Genomic DNA, 21,005 nt, shown 5'->3' on the forward strand with positions numbered 1-21,005 from the left:
TCGACACGTGGAGCAGCAACTATGGGCAGGGACAGTACATGTCTTTCACGGCCCACTGGGTCAATATTTTGCAGTCCGATGCACCACCGCAGCAATGCCAGACATTACCACCTCCACGCTTGTATCTTTCTGGTTCAACTCCGGACACCAGGCGCCTACCATCCTCCTCCTCCTACTCCTCCTCCTCCTCCTTGCCCTCCTCAATGGAGGTCTTCCCGTCCCCGACAGGACACAGCATATCTTCCACTCCTCCTCCCTCCTCTTTTCATGGGTGCAAGGTGAAGCGCCACAACGCTGTCTTACACCTGCTGAGCTTGGGCGAGAAAAGCCACACAGGGCAGGAGCTGCTGCTGTGCATTAAGGAGGAAATCGCACGCTGGCTGTCTCCTCTGAAACTCACACTGGGCAATGTTGTCTCTGATAACGGGAAGAACGTTGTGGCTGCACTGCGTCTAGGTCACCTGACACACGCTCCTTGAATGGCACATGTGATCAATCTGGTCATAACACGCTTCTTAAAGTCATATGTTGGTTTGACGGGTGTGCTGGCCATGTCCAGGAGGGTTTGCGTTCGCTTTAGACGTTCGTATGCATTTAAGCACGCCCTCCTGGACTTCCAGCGTCAAAACAATCTCCCAGAACACAGCCTGATTTGCGACGTTCCAACACGCTGGAATTCCACCCTGCACATGTTGGACTGTCTGTACGAACAGCAGAAAGCCGTGAATGATTTCCTGATGCAGCAGACGGGCAGCGTTTGGAGCCAGTGTAATTTCGAGCTCAGGCACTGGCAGCTGGTTAGAGACGCATGTCGCGTTTTGAGGCCCTTTGAAGAGGCCACACGATTTGTGAGCCGTGACGCTAGCGGAATGAACGATGTTATGCCGCTGATATTCATTATGGAGCAAACGCTCACAGCGATGATTCAGCAAAGGATGGAGGAAGGATCACATCTGGCTATGGATGTTGAGGAGGAGGAGGAGGATGAGGAAACAGGACCTGAAGAGGAGCTGGATTTGGAGATGGAATCACAGGAAGGGATAGGGGACGAGGCAGCCGCACAACATGACAGTGATGGCGATGACGAGTCTGACGACGACCTTGATGATGGACAACCATGGCAGTATGGGGCGGAGATGGAACCAACCGGGCCCTCTGAAATGCTGGCCAGGATGGCGAGCTGTATGCTTCATTACTTGCGCGCTGACTGTCGTATTGTTAGCATGAAGCAAAGAGATGAGTACTGGATAGCCACACTTTTAGTCCCTCGTATAAAGCCAGAATGCGGGAGTTTTTTGCGCCTTCCGAGAGGGAGGCAAAATTGGCTTATTATCGAGAGAAGCTATGCAGCCAGCTTGTCACGGCTTTAAAATGGCGAACACCTGCTGCAAGCATGTCTGACCGGGGGGCCACTCTCCGCTCCCCACTGTATCATCATTCCACCGCCTCTGGCAGAGCTACCTTTGCAATAGGCGGCAGCAGCAGCGGCAGCAGCAGCCAATTCAGTTTGGAAACTATGATGACAACATTTTTACATCCAATACCCCGACCTGACACACATCATAGTCACCAAAGGGATGTTCACCATCACCAACACCTAAACAACCAGGTTCACTTGTACCTGGACTTTGCCCTTTCTCCGTCAGAAATCCTGATCCCAGACCCCATGGACTTCTGGGTCAGCAGATTGGATCATTGGCAAGAACTGGCCCAGTTTGCCATGGGTGTACTGTCTTGTCCACCCTCCAGTGTAGCGTCAGAGAGGGGGCTTTGTCACCCCTAAGCAAACAAGATTGTCCGCCAACAGCTTGGAAAATCTCACGTTTCTGAAAATGAATCAAGCGTGGATTGGTGAGGATTTTAAAACCCCTGTGCCTGATGCCACTGATTAGATCTGACATTGGTGGTGCTGCTGCCGCTGCCGCCTGCTACTGCCGTCTGCCACTACGGGATTCTGTCCTGTCCACTCTTTTTTTAAATGTGCCGTTGTTGGTGCTGCTACTACTTCTACCACCAATCCACCCCCAGTGCCGTCTGCTACAATCAGGCCTGCCCCACCACAGGGCTTTGTCCTGTGACTGTCCAGTCTCTTTTAATGTGCTGCTACTACTACTACTACTACCACCACCCTTGCTGTCCGTTGGCTACCTCTACTACCCCCAATACACCTCCACTGCCGTCTACTACAAGCAGGCCTGAGGCCTGCCCCACCACAGGGCTTTGTCCTGTGACTGTCCAGTGTCTTTTAATGTGCTGCTACTACTACTACCACCACCCTTGCTGTCCGTTGGCTACCTCCACTACCACCAATACACCTCCACTGCCGTCTGCTACAAGCAGGCCTGCCCCACCACAGGGCTTTGTCTGTGACTGTCCAGTCTGTTTTAATGTGCTGCTACTACTACTACTACCACCACCCGTGCTGTCTGTTGGCCACCTCTACTACCACCAATACACCTCCACTGCCGTCTGCTATAAGCAGGCCTGAGGCCTGTCCCACCACAGGGCTTTGTCCTGTGACTGTCCAGTCTCTTTTAATGTGCTGCTACTACTACTACTACTACCACCACCCTTGCTGTCCGTTGGCTACCTCTACTACCACCAATACACCTCCACTGCCGTCTGCTACAAGCAGGCCTGAGGCCAGCCCCACCACAGGGCTTTGTCCTGTGACTGTCCAGTCTCTTTTAATGTGCTGCTACTACTACTACTACCACCACAATTGCTGTTCGTTGGCTACCTCTACTACCACCAATACACCTCCACTGCCGTCTGCTACAAGCAGGCCTGAGGCCAGCCCCACCACAGGGCTTTGTCCTGTGACTGTCCAGTCTATTTTAATGTGCTGCTACTACTACTACCACCACAATTGCTGTTTGTTGGCTACCTCTACTACCACCAATACACCTCCACTGCCGTCTGCTACAAGCAGGCCTGCCCCACCACAGGGCTTTGTCTGTGACTGTCCAGTGTCTTTTAATGTGCTGCTACTTCTACTACCACCACCCTTGCTGTCCGTTGGCTACCTCTACTACCACCAATACACCTCCACTGCCGTCTGCTACAAGCAGGCCTGCCGCACCAAAGGGCTTTGTCCTGTGACTGTCCAGTGTCTTTTAATGTGCTGCCACTACTACTACCACCACCCTTGCTGTCCATTGGCTACCTGTACTACCACCAATACACCTCCACTGCCGTCTGCTACAAGCAGGCCTGGAGGGCTTGTGAAAAGCCATTGCTTGTTGCTTTTACATCCATGTATGGATGAACCCCGGCAGGCATCTGCCAATAAAAATGGTAAATTTTTGGAGGGCTTGTGAAAAGCCATTGCTTGTTGCTTTTACATCCATGTATGGATGAACCCCGGCAGGCATCTGCCACCATAAAGTGTACATTTTTTGAGGGCTTGTCAAAAGCCATTGCTTGTTGGTTTTACATCCATGTATGGATGAACCCCGGCAGGCAGCTGCCACCATAAAGGGTAAATTTTTTGAGTTCTTGTCAAAAGCCATTGCTTCTTCGTTTACCACCTTATATGTATGAACCCTGGCAGGCATCTGCCGCCAAAAATTGTTAATTTTTGTACCTTTTTTAACAAGGCATTAAGCATACAACATGCACAAGTGCAGTGGTTTCTGTTAGTTATCACCGTGTCCCATCCGTTTTCCTATAGCCATACATGTTGGCGTAACTTTGACACTAACTTTGCCTTAAAGACAGCTCAAAATTACTTGGATACACTCATGGGTGACCTAAGAGTGTTATACAGGGCTTCTAGGGCTTTTAAACAGTGTTATACACAATTTTTAGGGGCTTTCTTGTATTACAGGTTCAGTCAGAACTAGTTCGGTCCGAATCAAACTTTTTCATGAAATTCGGCGAACCAGCCGAACCGAACTTTTCATAAGTTCACTCATCTCTAGTCCTGACACTGCAGGGCATCAGGACCTTGTATGCACCGCGGAACAGCCTGATGTGGCAGCCTGAGGAGGTCCTGGGCGGTCCCCCTACGTACAATACACAAAGGGTATAGGACCAACCAGGCCCCATAGCCGCCATATCTGCTGCCAAAATAGTTTGTAGGACTTTACTGTTAAATGTACAAAATTTTGTATGATTTATTAAAAATAAAATTTGCTTAAATTGTAAAAATTAGCAATTTTCTGGAAATAATTTAATTGTCAAATAAAAAAAGTCTCAAAAAAATCTCAAAATCTTAGTAGATAATGTTTTCAAAAAATATTTAGATCTAATAAAACAAATAATAAAACAAACAAATAAAAATCTAAGCTTAAGAAATGAAGAAATTTAAGGGATTTGTTCTGCCTTTCATTATTAGGCTGGGTTCACACGACCTATTTTCAGACGTAAACGAGGCATATTATGCCTCGTTTTACGTCTGAAAATAGGGCTACAATACGTCGGCAAACATCTGCCCATTCATTTGAATGGGTTTGCCGACGTATTGTGCAGACGACCTGTAATTTACGCGTCGTCGTTTGACAGCTGTCAAACGACGACGCGTAAATTTACTGCCTCGGCAAAGAAGTGCAGGTCACTTCTTTGCAACGTAATTTGAGCCGTTCTTCATTGAACTCAATGAAGAGCAGCTCAAGATATACGAGCGTCACAGACGCCTCGTATATTACGAGGAGGAGCATTTACGGCTGAAACGACGCAGCTGTTTTCTTCTGAAAACAGGCTGTCATTTCAGCCGTAAAAGCCAGCTAGCGTGTGAACATACCCTTATTGTTATTTGTTCTGACTTTCATTATTATTGTTGCTATTATTCTTATTATTATTCTTATTGATAATATTAATATTAACTGGTTGCCGACACAAGACGAGAATGCTCGTCCTGTACGGCAGGTACTTCGCGCATTAGGACGAGCATTCTCGTCCTGTGTGACAGCCAGTGTCTGCGCATGACCTGGTGCGGGGCAACGGCTGTAATACACATCCCCAGCCCCTCTCTAACGTCCGAGAGAAGAGCAACCTCTTCCCTCCACCGTTAACCCTTTGAATGCCACGATCAAAGCTGACCGCGGCATTCAGAGGAGGCGGGACTGCTCTTTCATCGCGTCACAGGGATTTTCTGTGATCAAAGCCCATAACTTGTATGGCCAGACAGCCCAGGGTCCATTGAAGGACCCCAGGGATGTCTGAACATATTTCCTTTTGTTAGGGCATAATGAGGTATGCCCTAACAACTCCCTGTGTAGAATCAGTACACAGTCTAATGTACTGGAATATAAAAAGTTAAAAAATACACAGAAATACACTTTTTTTTTTACAATAAATAAACTTTATAAATTATAAGTCCCAAAACATGAAATAATATAGACATATTTGGTATCGCCACAACCGTAACAACTTGAACAACAAATGTATAACATTATTGATGATGTTCGGTGTATGGTATAAAAAAATAAATAATTAAAACTGCAGCGGAACTGCTTTTTTTTCTGCATTATATAAATTAAACAATAATGTATTTGTACCAAAAAATTGTACCTACACAAAGTAGAAACTTGTCCCGCAAAAAACAAAGTCTCATACAACTACGTCGCACAAAAAATATAAATATTATGAGCGTCGGGATGCAAAGAGGGAAATATAAAAAAAATGTCTGTCCTCAAGGCCAAAATTGGCCGTGTCCTTAAGGAGTTAATATTGTTGTTGTTACTACAGATGTAGCCATCTCATCTTTATCTCGACTTTTAATGCATTAATTACACAGCGGCAAGAAACTTTAACTTGACTTTTTTAATGGCTTTTGTGGTGTGATATCACGCTGCAGCAAGTTATCAGCGTCAAGATCAATTTGGCTACATCTGTATTATTATAAAATATTTTTGTTGTTTTCATTGTTAGTTTAAATATTATTATAATATATATATTATTTTTTTTACCTATTATTTATTATGGTTAAAAATATAAATAACCAATAAATACTTAAGAACATTAAATGTGTTATGAGTTTACATGCATTAAGCGAAATATTTACTAACGTTTTTTCTTTTTGCATATAATTACTTACACCGTGTAAGTTTATACCTAAAAGAAGGTGACACTTGGTAATGAGGTAGAATGTGAAGCTTGTAATGAAACGTAATTAGTGTTTTTTTTCTGTGACAAATCTTTATGGTTTGGATCATACCCAGAAAGATAAGAAAATATTGTTTTTCAAACAATTAAATACTGCATCAGTCTTTTATTTAGTTAATTAGAATTTACATGGGAATACAAATGAACTGTACCCGTTCGCATAATAAGAGCCTCTTTTGCATTAAAGTATAAACATGTGTCAGTCAAATTAATGTATTCCATTTATATTCATTTTGCTTTTTTTAATTGATTTTATGAAAAAAAAAATGAAAATACATTTTGGGTTTAATGGATAATAACCAAATTAGCTGAGGTTATGAATATTAGTACAGAGATGTTTAAAAATAACAAGCTTTATAGCGTACTATATTTAAACCAAGCAAAATTAAATCATTTTCCAATATGTTGTTTTTTTTTTACCTACCGTAGAATTCCTTCAAAGACCAATGAAGATAGTTATTAGTAATATTCTATATCAAAGACCAAGCCATTTTTGACCTTTAGGACTGGTAGAAAATGTTGGGATTTGCTTTCCCATATTTCAGCAGCTAGAGTACAGACATTTAAAAAAAAAAGTATACTCACCTGACCGCTCTTCTTCTCCACTCCGGGTGCCCTTAAGCTCCCTCAACGTGCGGCCTCTCATACAAGCTCCAGATGCCGAGCAGCGTCAGCACTTATGCGACGCAGTAATCAACATCATAATTGCTGCTTCAGTATGAACTGTAGAATGCTGTCGGAGGCTGAGGGGACCCAGACAGGAGAAGAAGAGCAGTAAGGTGAGCATTACTTTATTTATTTATTTTAAATGTATTTAACTATAGAAAAGGGGGATATGGACCTCTACCTTGCTACGCTGCATAGAGTGAAATCTATGCCAGTTAAGAGCTGGCATAGATTTTCTACATAGTTTATGCCAGCTTTCTGATGTAAATTCCAATAAATTTGTTGTGCTGTTGTGGCCATCCCCCTTTTTAGGAAGCCACGTGACTTTTTGGCTCTCTTGCTACTTTTCTACTTCTGGAAGCTGTTCGTAGAAAGGTGGATAAATTCCCCATTTTATGTTTTTATCTTTAGACTGAGGTGGATGTATAAGGCCTTACTCGTTGTGTAATGGTTTTTACTTTCTATGATGACTGTTTTTGAGTACAGTAAAATGCTAAAAAATCTGCAATTTATATACCGAATGTCTAGCTTTTGTTTTATAGCTTATTTAACAAAAACAGTTTTCAGAAAAAAATAAATTTTATGTTCACTTTTTTCCTTTTTTTTTTTGTTCTTCTAGGGGACTTTTTTTTAAATGCTTTGTAGAACTTATGTATTTCAGTGCAGAGCAGATTACCTCTGAGGTGTCCCCTTTCTGGCAATCTTTAATAGCCTTCAGTGTCCCTGGTCTTCTCTATTCTCTCACATGTCTAGTCAGGGGGCTCGAGAGACTGTTGAAAATCCCCCATGGTCAGACTACATCAAAACCTTGGAAAGACAGAAGGAGAATAACACAGCACTGGAGACCCAAGGCAATATGCAATATAGTGAGTGCAACCCTCAAAGCAACCTGATCCAGAGTCTCACAAATGGAATCCAAGAAAAAGCAACAAGGCAGAACATCCAAGAAAACTGAAATTTTATTCACCCACTGGTGCGACCTTTCAGTTCAACAGGAGCTTTCTCAAGCTTTTTTCTTGGATTACATCAAAACCTTGCCTACCAAACAGGATTTTCAGGCTCTATTTCAGAAGTTAGAAATGCCTGTCGGGCATAAATTGCAGTGGACAGGGAGAACTTTAATGGAATCATTGAGCGGTTAGAGGATGAGTACGAATTGACCTGCTTCTTTTTGGTCAATGTTTGTAACACCTCAAAAGTGCATATTCAGGCCTTAATTGAAATGTGTAGACATCTAGAAGATCTGGATAATAGAGCCTGTCACCATAATTTTAGAGTCAGAGGCCTTCCTGAACCTACGAATGTTAAAAATACAATAGACTATTGAGTCCATGTTTAGATTAATGTTCGCCAGACCCTCTGTATCCACCTTGCGTAAATGGGTGGACGCTAAGTCTAAACTTAATGAGCTCTTCTTGGTTGATATAGAAAAACTGTTACATTTTTCTAGACATTGTTATTACAAACACGGCAATAAAATCCACTCTCTACTTGCTAAGCAACTCAGAGACTTTTAGACACAGCCTCCTCGATTTATATTTGAGAACTCTAGTGGTCATCTTTCTTGCAAACGATTTGACTTGGCAGGTTTGTTCAAGGATTATTATTCATCCTTGCAATCCCTCCCATCCACTTTCCCCACTGAACCTTAACAACTCAATACCTTATTCTCTTTTTCCTTCCTTAGCTTCAACTCCCCAATCAGTCCTCGGAAGCCCTTGATCATCTCAACAGTGATGTTTTACTAGAGGAGTTGGCTGAGACTGTTAAGTACCTTTCGAATTGTAAAGCCCCATCTCTAATGGGCTTCCCTATCTTTATTATAAAACTATTGGGGACATTTTATTTCTCTATATATTACCGCTATGTATCTCCTATTAACAAAGGGGCACCCATTCCGTTCTCTACGCTACATTTTTTTAATATTGTGAATTCAAGCCTGGAAAAAAAACCATTTGGACTGTTCTAGCTATGGGCCAATTACATTCCTTAATGTTGATCTCAAGAGTTTAACAAGTTACTTGCCTGCAGATTGAGTGTTTGTTTGTCACATCTGGTACATAAGGATCAGGTAGGATTTATACCTTTCCGCCAGGCTGGGGACAACAGATGCATTATTGACCTAACAGACATCGCCAACAAAAATAGGGTTCCAATGCTCCTTCTCAGCCTTGATGCAGACCGCCTAAGTTGGCCCTTATTGTTTGTCAAACTTGAGCATATGGACTTCCGTAGACAACTTGTTCAGTCTCTGAGCAGCCGGTACTTTTTCCCCACCCCGGTTTTTAAACATAACATGCCACCTGAACTTGTTCCCCATTTGTAATGGCACACACAGGGCCATCCCCTTTCACCTTTATTGTGCAACCTTTGCATGGAGCCTTTAGCGGCAGAGATACGTTTCATTCAAGAATTTAGTAGTTTATTTGGTGTCAAAATTAAAAACGTTCAAAACTAACACATTTTACACTAACTTGCCCGCTGCTCTTTTAAAGGGGTTATGTGAGGACCAAAAATTATTAGCAGTATACTCACTAAAGTATGTCAGTACACTCACTAATATACATTCCGGTCTCACGTCATGCTGATTCTGAGATTTTCGTAAATTATTATAAAGCTGTCGGGGGACCGGAAGTCTACTTGCACAGCCTTCTTTGCTGATGATACGACTCTTTGTCACCTGACCTGCCACGCAGTAGTCTATGTGCTTGAAGTACTACTGCTACAGAGTACAGTGGGGCCGGTCCCCCGGCATCGCCATAAAAATCTATGAAAATCTCAGAATCAGCGTGACGTGGGACCAGAATGTATATTAGCGAGTGTACTCACATACTGCAGTGACTACACTGCTAATAATTTTTGGTCCCCACATAACTCCTTTAACAAAACTCGAACAAACTGATTATCTTAACAGGCAAACTATGCATATTAGTAATTTGGGGGGTCCATCTTAGACCTCATGCACACAACCGCAGATTTTGTCCGTAATTGCGGTCAGTAATTACGGACCCATTCATTTCTATGGCCGACGGACACCTTCCCGTGTATTTAGGGGAAGGTGTCTGTGCCGTAGAAAGGCTCTGCAAAAGATAGGACATGCCCTATTTTTTGCATTTTATGGACCGTGCTCAGGGCCGGCCTTAGGGGTGTGCGACCTGTGCCGTGGCACAGGGCGCATCACTCCAGCAGGTGGAAGGGGGTACTGCACTGGCTCCCTTCCCCTGCTTGTTTCAGAAGCTCCTGGGTCCCGCGATTCATCATTCGCCTTTCCGCCAGGGCGCTTCCTCACTCAGTGCCGTCACTACCGCTGTAGAAGCCATAGCGGTTTCTAGTGGTGACACCGGGCATGAGGGCAGTGGCGCTGCTAGCAGCCGCTGCGGCTGCTACAGCGGTAGCGACGGCACTATTGCAGAGCAGGGAAGTATCTCCCTGCTCGGGTATCTACTAGCGCTACTGTAGCTCCCTGAAGGAGCGGAATCCCAGTGTGGCCAGGGATTCCACTCCTGGAGCGCTCCGCTTGATGTCTCTGTCCATATATGGACAGGGACATCACTGGAAACTCCTGAAGGGGAATCCCTGTCCACAGCGTTGCAGACAATGTGACCAGGTATTCCACTCCATGAGAAGCCAATGACGTCACTGTCCATAAATGGACACAGATGACAGGAGCTTCTCCTGGAGTGTAATCCCCAGTCACAGCATCGGCAACGCTGTGGAAGGGAATTCTGCTTCAGGAGTTTCCCCTGATGTCACTGTCCATATATGGACATTGAAATCAAGTGGCGCGCTCCAGGAGCGAAATCCCTGACCACACGGGGATTCCGCTCCTTCAGGGAGCTACAGTGGCGCTATCCACAGGAAGGGGGGGTGCCATCTACAAGGGGGCTGTGTGGCACTACCTACAAGGGGGCTGAAGGCTGTGTGGCACTACCAACAAGGGGGCTGTGGGCTGTGTGGCACTCCCTACCAGGGGGCTGTGTGGCACTCCCTACCAGGGGGCTGTGTGGCACTCCGAACCAGGGGGCTGTGTGGCACTCCCTACCAGGGGGATGTGTGCCACTCCCTACCAGGGGGAATCTGTGAGTAGTGGGCTGATGGTCATTTTAATGTGAGTAGGGGGCTGATGGTCATTTTACTGTGAGTGGGGGGGCTGATGGACATTTTACTGTGAGTGGAGGGCTGATGGTCATTTTACTGTGAGTGTGGGGCTGATGGTCTTCAAGTGGTTTCTGCCTCTGACCTCCAATTGAAATTAATAGGAGGCAGAAAATACCTGCGGCGCTCGTTTGGAGCTTCTTTGCCTGCCTCTTTTGCATTAGCTTCAACAGATTAAGAAAAAACGCAAAAAAAAAAGGTCAAACAACGCTGTCAATTCCTGAAGGAATTTTGAGGCAGATTTTTTTTTCCTTACAAAAAACGTGTGTGAACATACCCTATGAGTGTAGTGCTTGTTTTTATCCATTTTCTGTCTTTCTCGAAAAAAAAATTGGTATAGGTGCCCTGAGGAAATTGTATTTTTCTATTGCTGCCTTGAGTCCGAAAAAGTGGGGAAACTCTGTACTAGACTACAGGATCACGCCGGCCAACGCAAGGATCCTGTCGTGGGGCAGTTCGTCGTGGGAACGGGGCCTAGGTGAGTACAATTTTTGTTTTTGTTTGGGGGCACTGTCTACAAGGGAGTGGTGGGGGACTGTATGGCACTGTCTACAAGGGGGAGGTGGGGGGGCTGTATGGCACGATCTACAAGGAGGAGGTGGGGGATTATGGCACTGTCTACAGGGAGGCTGTATGGCAAAATCTATACACTATACTGTGTGGGGGCCACTAAGCAGACACCATACTGTGTAGGGGTACTAAAGGGGGCATAATACTATGGGAACCATTAGAGGACAAAATACTGTGTCCTTGAAGTGGTTGTAATATATTATATTATTAAATATTATTATTATACTGTACGGGGGCACTAAAGGGGCATTATACTTTTTTATGGGGCATTTTTTCTTACTGATGGGGGTGGGGCGCCAAAAGATCATTACGCACAGGGTGCCATCTATCCTAATGCCAGCCCTGACCGTGCTCCTATACTTCATATGAAAGCATGGCCCCCAAATGCGGGTGGCTGTCCGAGGCTGGCCGTGCCCGTAATCACAGACTGTGATTGCGGGCATGGTCGAGTGCATGGGGCCTTGCTAAATTTTGCTCTAAACTTACCAGCACAACTTCCCTCCCTCAGGCCAGAAATTTCAAGATATACTAACAAAATGGAAATTTTTAAATCTCTTACTTTTAGGGTGGATAAATGTACTAAAAGTGACAATTCTCAACTCGCCAGCTCTTCTAGTAGAGAAAGTTCCTCAACTTTAAAAACCCAGATATTAATCTGTGGAGTGCTATCCCAAGGGAATGAGATGTTTGGCTGCTGTTATAAACTGATATTTTATGATTGTTGTTCTAATGGAACTTTGTTCCCTCTTTCTTTTTTCTTCTTTAATAAAAGATAATTGGCCAAAAAAATTCTGTGTCTCTACTTTTTCTTCACTTTTCCGATTCCCTGTTCAATTGTTTGCCAGGTATACACTTTCTTTCTAAACTTTGTATGGAGGAGTGATAGACACATAATTCACAAATCAGTTATCTCTGTGGCCAAGGGGAGATCTTGATATAAATATTAATAAGCTGCTCATTTGAGGCATGTTCCCTGTTTGTCCACTCCCTACGCAAATAATAAAAGAACAGAAATAGAGAAACTTTGGTTCGCACCTAATCATCCCAATTCAATCCCCTTGGGTAACCTGACCAACCGTTCCAATCCTCCTCCTCATTTGTCATTCAAAATTTTTGGCTCTGCTGTGCTGCCTGTTTTAACCTATCACAAAAAGTCTCTGCTCTATCCACATTTCCTTATACACCTGACCTACAGGATAGCAAGACTGCGTTAATGTCTCGACCATGGGTTTTAAGCTGGAGCTTTCCACTACGTAGATATTTTTGATCCATGTAAAATTCCCTACTTTTGACTAATGAAAAGATAAGATTAATCTGCCCCATCACTCTTTTTTTTCTTACCTTCAGATACGAGACCTAGCCAGGGAACAATTTGGTTCAACTGTAATCCTTTTAGATTACCTCCTTTGAACTTCTCTTTGGGGTCCTTCCTCTAAGGGTTTAATCTCAGAAATCTATAGATTATGGTTCTCTTTTCTCATGTTCCGCTGTCAAATACAGATATATGTTAAAATGGGAACAGTGCCTGGGCAAATAAATTACCCAGGAAATTTGGCAAATTATTTGAAGTAAAGTGCTCAACTCTTCTATGTGTACCCTGTATAAAGAGAACCAGTACAAGGTAATGATACACTCTTACCATACCCTAGTAATTTAACCTAAAAGTGACAATTTTTACATAAATTTAACCCGTCTATCACAGACAGATGTTTGTAGTGTTGAACACACGTAGGATCCTTGTTTCACATCTTTTGGACCTTAAAGTGGATCAGTCAGATATTTATGCTGCCCTGTCTGAGGGCGACATAAAGAAGTGACAAACACGCACTGAGAACTTATACTTTTGGTGCGCAGCCATCGCTACAATAGTCCAAGTATATTCATAAATTCATACTCCCCCGCCCTCTGGCCATTAATCAACACTTTTCTTCCTATTAGAGCTTATTCAGATAATCGTTGCTTACATTTCTGTGCTGTTTGAGTATGGAACGGACAGCACACTGACTGAACACTCACACATTAAAGTCAATGTGCCAATTCACATGTCCAATTTTCCACTACTTTGGTCCGATTCTCACACTAGACTTACCAATTTAAGTCAATGGGTTAGTGAAAACCAATGTAAAGTACATGGATTCCATCTGAGTGCAGTCAGTTTTTCACTGATGGGTTTATAACAGATGCTGAAAAGAAAGCCAAAACTAATGCCAGAGCATCATTCGTTTTTTTGTTTTTTTTACGAACATGAAAAACTGAACAGTGAACGCACTTAGTAATAAAACTGATTCAACTCTGATGAAAAATCATCTCTTTTTTTTTTCTTGATAAAACACAGACGAGTTTTACATTCACTCATCTGAATAAGCCCTTACTGTGTGTAGTGTCCATGGCCGTGGGCAGTCGGGTTTACTCACCTCCCGATGCCCGCAGCCATGGGCCCGTGAGTGCTGGTCCCCATCTCCTTCCTAGGAGACGCCAGCGCTCACTTCCGCTCCGGTCTGCCGTATCCCGTAGGGTGCACACGCACACGCTCGTGCACGGCCTTAAAGGGCCAGTGCGCGCACAAAGGCAAACGTCATCATCAACAACTGCCACAATTTTCTGGCCTATAAGAAGGCCCCAGGCCTTCTGATCCTTGCCTGAGTGTTGTTAGTTTTCCCAGTCTGTCTTGCAAATGGTCCCTTAGTGTTTGCCATTCCAGTTGTTACCCGTGCCTTGTTTCCTGTTCCTGTTTCCCGTGCTGTGCCTATAGTATCGAGTCATGCCACGTCCTGTGTCATCTGCCACGTCCGGAGGAATCTGCCACTTCCTGTGTCTTCTGCCACGTCCAGAGGAATCCGCCACGTCCTGTGTCATCTGCCACGTCCGGAGGAATCCGCCATGTCCTGTGTCTTCTGCCACGTCCAGAGGAATCCGCCACGTCCTGTGTCATCTGTCACGTCCGGAGGAATCCGCCACATCTGGCGCAACCTGCGGCACCTGTGTCATCCGCCACGTTTGGCGTTATCTGCTGCACCCATCTCCATCTGTGCCAGAGCTGCGGCCACTGTCTGGACTATCCATGTACCCTTGTACAGGACGTTGTATTGCTGGGGTTTCCTGTTGTTTGGCCAGCTGCCTCCCTGCTACGGCGGTACGGCCTAGTGGGTCCACTAACCCGCTACGTGACGGTACGCTCAGGCTATGGACCCCGCTGGTCAACCTGAGACTTTGACGACATAAAGCCATGCTGGCCGAGATGGAGGATCTCCAGTCACGACAAGACCAACTCCTCCTGTCGGTGAACGCCACAGCCCATCGGCTGCTTGCTCCAACCACTGTCGTCACCGCACCCATTTCTGCTGTTCCTCCTGCTACACTTCCTGCCTGTACCGGTACCAATCCACTGTGTTTCTTGCCGCTACCTCCACGCTATGATGGAGATCCGAGGTCCTGCAGGGGATTTTTGAATCAGTGCCTGATCCACTTCAGACTACATGCCAGGTCTTTCTCTTCGGATGACGTCAGGATTGCCTTCATCATCTCTCTCCTTACTGGTAAAGCCTTGGCATGGGCTAATCCTCTGTGGGAACATCAGGGACCAGAGACCCGTGACTTGCAGTGCTTCTTACAGACCTTCCGCTCGATCTTTGAGGAACCTGGAAGAGTTTCTTCGGCTGCTACATCCTTGCTGACCCTACATCAGGGAGACCGCTCCGTGGGCGAGTATGCCATTCAGTTCCGTATCCTGGTTGCTGAATTAACCTGGAACAACGAGGCTTTGGTGGCCACATGCTGGCAGGGACTGTCTTCAGGGATCAAGGACGAGCTGGCTGCTCGCGATCTGTCATCTACCCTGGACGATCTTATCCTACTCGCATCCCGGGTTCACATGAGGATCCGGGAGTGTTCCCAAGAGGTTCTCCGGGAGAGAGAACTTCCTAGGCTGGATTCTACTTTTCAGCAATCCTCCTCAGTCGTTCCACTAGAGGATCCGATGCAGAGTAACTATGTCAAATTGTCTACCCAGGAGAGACAACGCAGACGCACTTCTGGAATTTGTCTGTATTGCGGCCTCAGATGCCATATTGTGCGCCTGTGTCCCCAGAGGCCAGAGAGACCCCATTGCCTGATTGGAGAGACAACCCTAGATGAATCGGTACCTAATAAAGCATTCTGTTCCAAGCTGACTGTTCCTGTGACCCTAGTATCTGGCGAGAGGACGCATCAAGTTTCTGCCTATCTTGACTCTGGTTCTGCTGCAAACTTTATCCAGAAAGAGGTTGTGGATCATCTTCAGTTGCCCACAGTTCCCCTAGAGACATCTTTGGCTGTTGCCTCAGTTAATGGACTGCCTCTGCCTGATCCCATCGTTTCTAAAACCAAGCCGTTGAAGCTCCAGGTTGGAGTCTTTCATTTTGAACTAATTTCTTTCCTTGTTTTGCCCAAGGCCATCAATCCTGTTCTACTGGGCCTGCCTTGGCTTCGACAACATGCCCCAGTCCTGGACTGGAATTCTGAAGAGGTCGTCCAATGGGGCTCCAAGTGCTATGGTCGTTGATGTTGCAGATGCATCCTGTCAAGCCTCCTCTGCCTCAGCCATTGGCGGGACTGCCTCCCCAGTTTGCTCAGTAAGCAGATGTTTTCAGCAAAAGGGAGACTGAGATGCTGCCTCCACATCAGACTTATGACTGCCCCATTGAACTGGTTCCTAATGCCTCTCTCCCCCGTGGTCGAGTATATCCTCTCTCCTTGCCAGAGTCTCTATCCATGTTGGCCTATATCAAGGAGAATCTGGAGAGGGGTTTCATACGAAAGTCTTCCTCCCCAGCATCTTAGTTAAAAAGAAGGACGGTTTCCCTTCGACCCTGCATTGACTACCGTGGTCTCAACCAGATCACGGTCAAGACCAAATACCCGTTGCCACATATATCTGAACTGTTTGATCGAATACGAAGAGCCAACATTTTTTCTAAGTTAGACCTGCGGGGGGCTTATAATCTAGTCCAGATTCGCCGAGGTGATGAATGGAAGACGGCATTTAACACCTGGGACGGGCACTGCAAATACCTAGTGATGCCCTTTGGACTGTGTAACGCTCCCGCAGTGTTTCAGGAGTTCATTAATGATATCTTCAGAGATCTCCTCTATGTCTGTGTTGTTGTTTATCTCTTTGATATTTTGATTTTCTACCCAGATCTGACGACTCATCGGAGGCATGTCCGTCAGGTCCTACTACGAATAAGGGAGAATCATTTATACCAAGCTGGAGAAATGCGTCTTTGAGAGGAGTTCTCTGCCCTTCCTGGGCTACATCATCTCGGATCAAGACCTCAAGATGGATCCTGAGAAAGTGAAAGCTGTCCTGGAGTGGCCACGTCCTCAAGGCTTAAGGGCCATACAGCGGTTCCTGGGATTCGCCAATTTCTACCGGCAGTTTATTCCTAACTTCTCTTCTCTGACGGCTCCCATCTCTACCCTTGCCAAGAAGGGTTTTAACACCAAGGTGTGGACTCCAGAGGCATCTATTAGCCTCAAGAGATCCTTCATTTCAGCTTTGATCCTCCATCATCTTGACGTATCTCGGCAGTTCTCACTGGAAGTGGACGCTTCCTCTGTTGGTGCAGGTGCACTTCTGTTCCAGAGGAGCTCCAAAGGATACTCAATACTTTTTTCTTCTGCTGAGCGCAATTACTCTATTGGAGATCGGGAGCTGCTGGCCATCAAATTGGCTCTGGAGGAGGGAAACATCTTCTAGAGGGCGCTGCTCATCCTATCCTGATCTTCACCGACCACAAAAACCTTACCTACATTCGGTCTGCACAACGACTGAATACCCGTCAAGCCAGGTGGTCGCTGTTCTTCACCTGTTTCCAGTTTGTGCTCCAATACTGTACAGCGGACAACAATGTAAGAGCTGATGCCCTGTCCAGGACGTTTGAGACGGAAGATACGGTTGAGTCACTTCAGACTATCATAGACCCGTCCTGCATTGTCACTGCTAATCCTCTGCAGGTTAGAGACATCCCTCCTGGGAGGACTTTTGTTCGGATGACAGACAGTAGAAGAATTCTCCGCTGGGAACACAGTTCTAAACTAGCTGGGCACGCTGGTGTCCGTAAAACCCAAGACCTGATTGCTCGTCACTTCTGGTGGCCCCACGCTACCTAAAGATGTTCTGGACTTTGACTCTTCTTGCACTGTGTCTGCTGCCAACAAAGTTTCTCACTCCAAGCCTGCCGGCCTGCTTCAACCTCTGCCTGTACCCAATGCCCCCTGGCAACTCATTGCGATGGACTTTGTCACAGACCTACCCCCTCAGCAGGATGAAACACAGTCTGGGTGGTGGTGGACCGGTTCTCTAAGATGGCACATTTTATCCCGCTGACCGGCCTACCTTCTGCTCCTCGACTGGCGAGTCTCTTCATTCTACACATCTTTCGCTTGCATGGCTTGCCTCTACAAATTGTGTCAGACCGGGGGGTTCAGTTTACTTCAACGTTCTGGAGAGCCCTCTGTAAACTCCTGGATGTGAGATTGGACTTTTCCTCAGCTTATCACCCCCAGTCCAATGGGCAAGTTGAGAGGATCAACCAGATCATGGAGAATTATCTCCGCCACTTCATCTCTTCACAGCACGATAACTGGGTACAGCTTCTTCCATAGGCCGAGTTCTCATACAACAACCACACAAGTGAATCCACCACTTCCACTCCTTTTCACATTGTGTACAGTCAACATCCTAGAGTCCCTCTCCCAGTGTCGACCACATCTCAAGTACCCGCTGCTGACTCTGCTTATGGGGACTTTTTGCAAATCTGGCAACAGACCCGGTCCTCTATTTTACTGGCAGTCGATCGCATGAAGCGAAAAGCAGAAACTAGGAGAAGAGAGCCGCCTCAGTATCTTCCAGGGACTAAAGTCTGGCTGTCCTCTTGGAACATTCGCTTGAAGGTACCCTCATACAAGTTTGCTCCCAGGTTCCTTGGTCCTTTCGAGATTCTGCAACAGATAAACCCTGTCTCCTATAAGCTGTGGCTGCCTCCTACCCTCAGAAACCCCAACTCCTTTCATGTGTCCCTCCTGAAGCCAGTGGTCCTGAACTGCTACAGCAAGACTTCTAGTTCCACAGGTGCCCCCAGCGGTTCTTCTGATATATTCGAGGTGAGGGAGATCCTGGACTGCAAGAGGGTAGGAGGAAGGACTTTCTATTTGGTGGACTGGAGAGGGTTTGGTCCTGAGGAGAGGTCCCGGGAGCCAGAAGAGAACCTCAGTGCCCCTGCACTTATTAAAGGGAATGTGTCGCTAGAATTTTTTTCTTTTTTTTCTTTAGTTGAACATTTAGTATATAAATGATTAGACATTGTTCTAATTTTTTTAATTTTTTCACAAGTCAGGAAATATTATAAATTAGATTCTAATTTATAACATTTCCATGTGCTGGTTACTACAGGGAGCAATTCCCAAAATTGCAGCATTGCATCGTGGTAAAGCAACCACATTGCTTTATGCTGCAAAATTGGAGAAGACACACTCGCTCTAGTGTGCTCAATTAATCCCCCTCCTTTATCCTCGCTAGTGCCAGGAGAAAGGAGGGGGTTGAATGTTCAAACCTCCTACACTGTGTGCTGCCATTTTTTGCGCGAATGCACAGTGTATTAGGCTTACATACAGTGGTAATCACACAGTAAAACACGAACAAACACAAACATAACTTACCTGCTCCTGCCACCGCCGCTTCGTCCGCTCCCTCCGCTGCGTCCGCTCCCTCCGCTCCATCCGCTCCTAGTCCTTGCTTCTGAACACATGTCTGGAAGCCGCGACCGGAAGTAGTCATCTTACTGTCCGGCCGCGGCTTCCGGTCCACATGAAAATGGCGCCGGATGTCGCTCGGCCGAAGACCTTCCTTTTGGACTGTTCCCACACAGGCGGCGTACACCATAGTGAATGGAACGGCTCCCGTTCGCATTCTCTATGGGGATGCATGTGCCGTATTCCATCTCTGTAATTGACACATACAGAGATGTAAAAAAAAATGGCAGCCCCCATAGTGAGGTAAAAGTTAGAAGACAGAACAAAGTAAAACACAAACACACAAATAAATAAAATTTATTTTAATAACACACTAAAAGCTAATTTATATTAAAAAACTTTTTTTCGCAACACCTGTCCTATAAGAAATTCCTCTCTCGCTCTGGCCCCAAGAAGAGGGGGCGTAAGAGAGGGGATACTGTAGCGTCCATGGCCGCGGGCCATCGGGTTTACTCACCTCCCGTCAACCCCAGCCATGGATCCATGAGCGCTGGTCCCCATCTCCTTCCTAGGAGACGCCAGCGCTCACTTCCGCTCCGGTCTGCTGTGTACCGTAGGGTGCGCGCGCACGCTCGTGACCGGCCTTAAAGGAAATCGTCATCATCATCAACTGCCACGATTTCCTGGTCTATAAAAAGGCCCCAGGCCTTCTGATCCTTGCCTGGGCGTTGTTAGTTTTCCCAGTCTGTCTTGCAAATGGTCCCTTAGTGTTTCCCGTTCCAGTTGTTACTCGTGCCTTGTTTCCTGTTCCTGTTTCCCGTGCTGTGCCTATAGTATCGAGTCGTGCCACATCCTGTGTCATCTGCCACGTCTGGAGGAATCCGCCACGTCCAGAGGAATCCGCCACGTCCTGTGTCATCTATCACGTCCGGAGGAATCCGCCACGTCTGGCGCAACCTGCGGCACCTGTGTCATCCGCCACGTTTGTCGTTATCTACTGCACCCATCTGCATCTGTGCCAGAGCTGTGGCCACTGTCTATACTATCGCTTGTACGGGACATTGTATTGCTGGGGTTTCCTGTTGTTTGGCCAGGCTCCACCCCGCTACGGCGGTACGGCCCAGTGGGTCCACTAACCCGCTTCGTGACACTGTGCATAGGTAAAAAAGTATCAATCAGGGTCTGGAGGACAGGAGGAGCATGAATGTATGGATATACTTGGACTCATACCTGCGGTGCTGCCCGCGCACCGCATATATAAATTCTAAATACCCCATAACTACTTAACATTAACTAATAAGTGACAGACCGCTGAAATAAAAATATCTGTCATGGCTCTCGCACATATCAGCATAGATATCTGACCAATCTGCTTTGATTAGAGACTTTCTAGGTTGTTTTCTCCAATTGGAATCTCTTCATTTCTTTCTTAGCATTCCCCCGAAATAGGTCAGAGATCTGGGTGCCAGGCTGCTTCTCCATGTTACTGCTGCAAAGTGCCTTATAGCTTTACACTGCAGATAGACTTCTCCACCTTCTCGACAAGACCTATATGGTCTAAGATGTTCACAATATGGAATATATGACTGCTAGTTTAAATAATATACTTGATCGTTTTTGTGCATCCTTGTCTCTGTGGGATGATTTCTGGTTTAAACAGACATAACCTATAGATATGTTGCTTTATTGAAGCCTCAAGCCGGAGCAACCTACCCCTTTTCCTCCGTATATTTCTTTCCTCCCCCTTCCTCCATCTTTTTTTGTTTCTCATGTTT

The sequence above is a fragment of the Rhinoderma darwinii genome, chromosome 1 (assembly GCF_050947455.1).
Source record: "Rhinoderma darwinii isolate aRhiDar2 chromosome 1, aRhiDar2.hap1, whole genome shotgun sequence".
In the NCBI taxonomy this organism is placed as follows: Eukaryota; Metazoa; Chordata; class Amphibia; order Anura; family Rhinodermatidae; genus Rhinoderma; species Rhinoderma darwinii.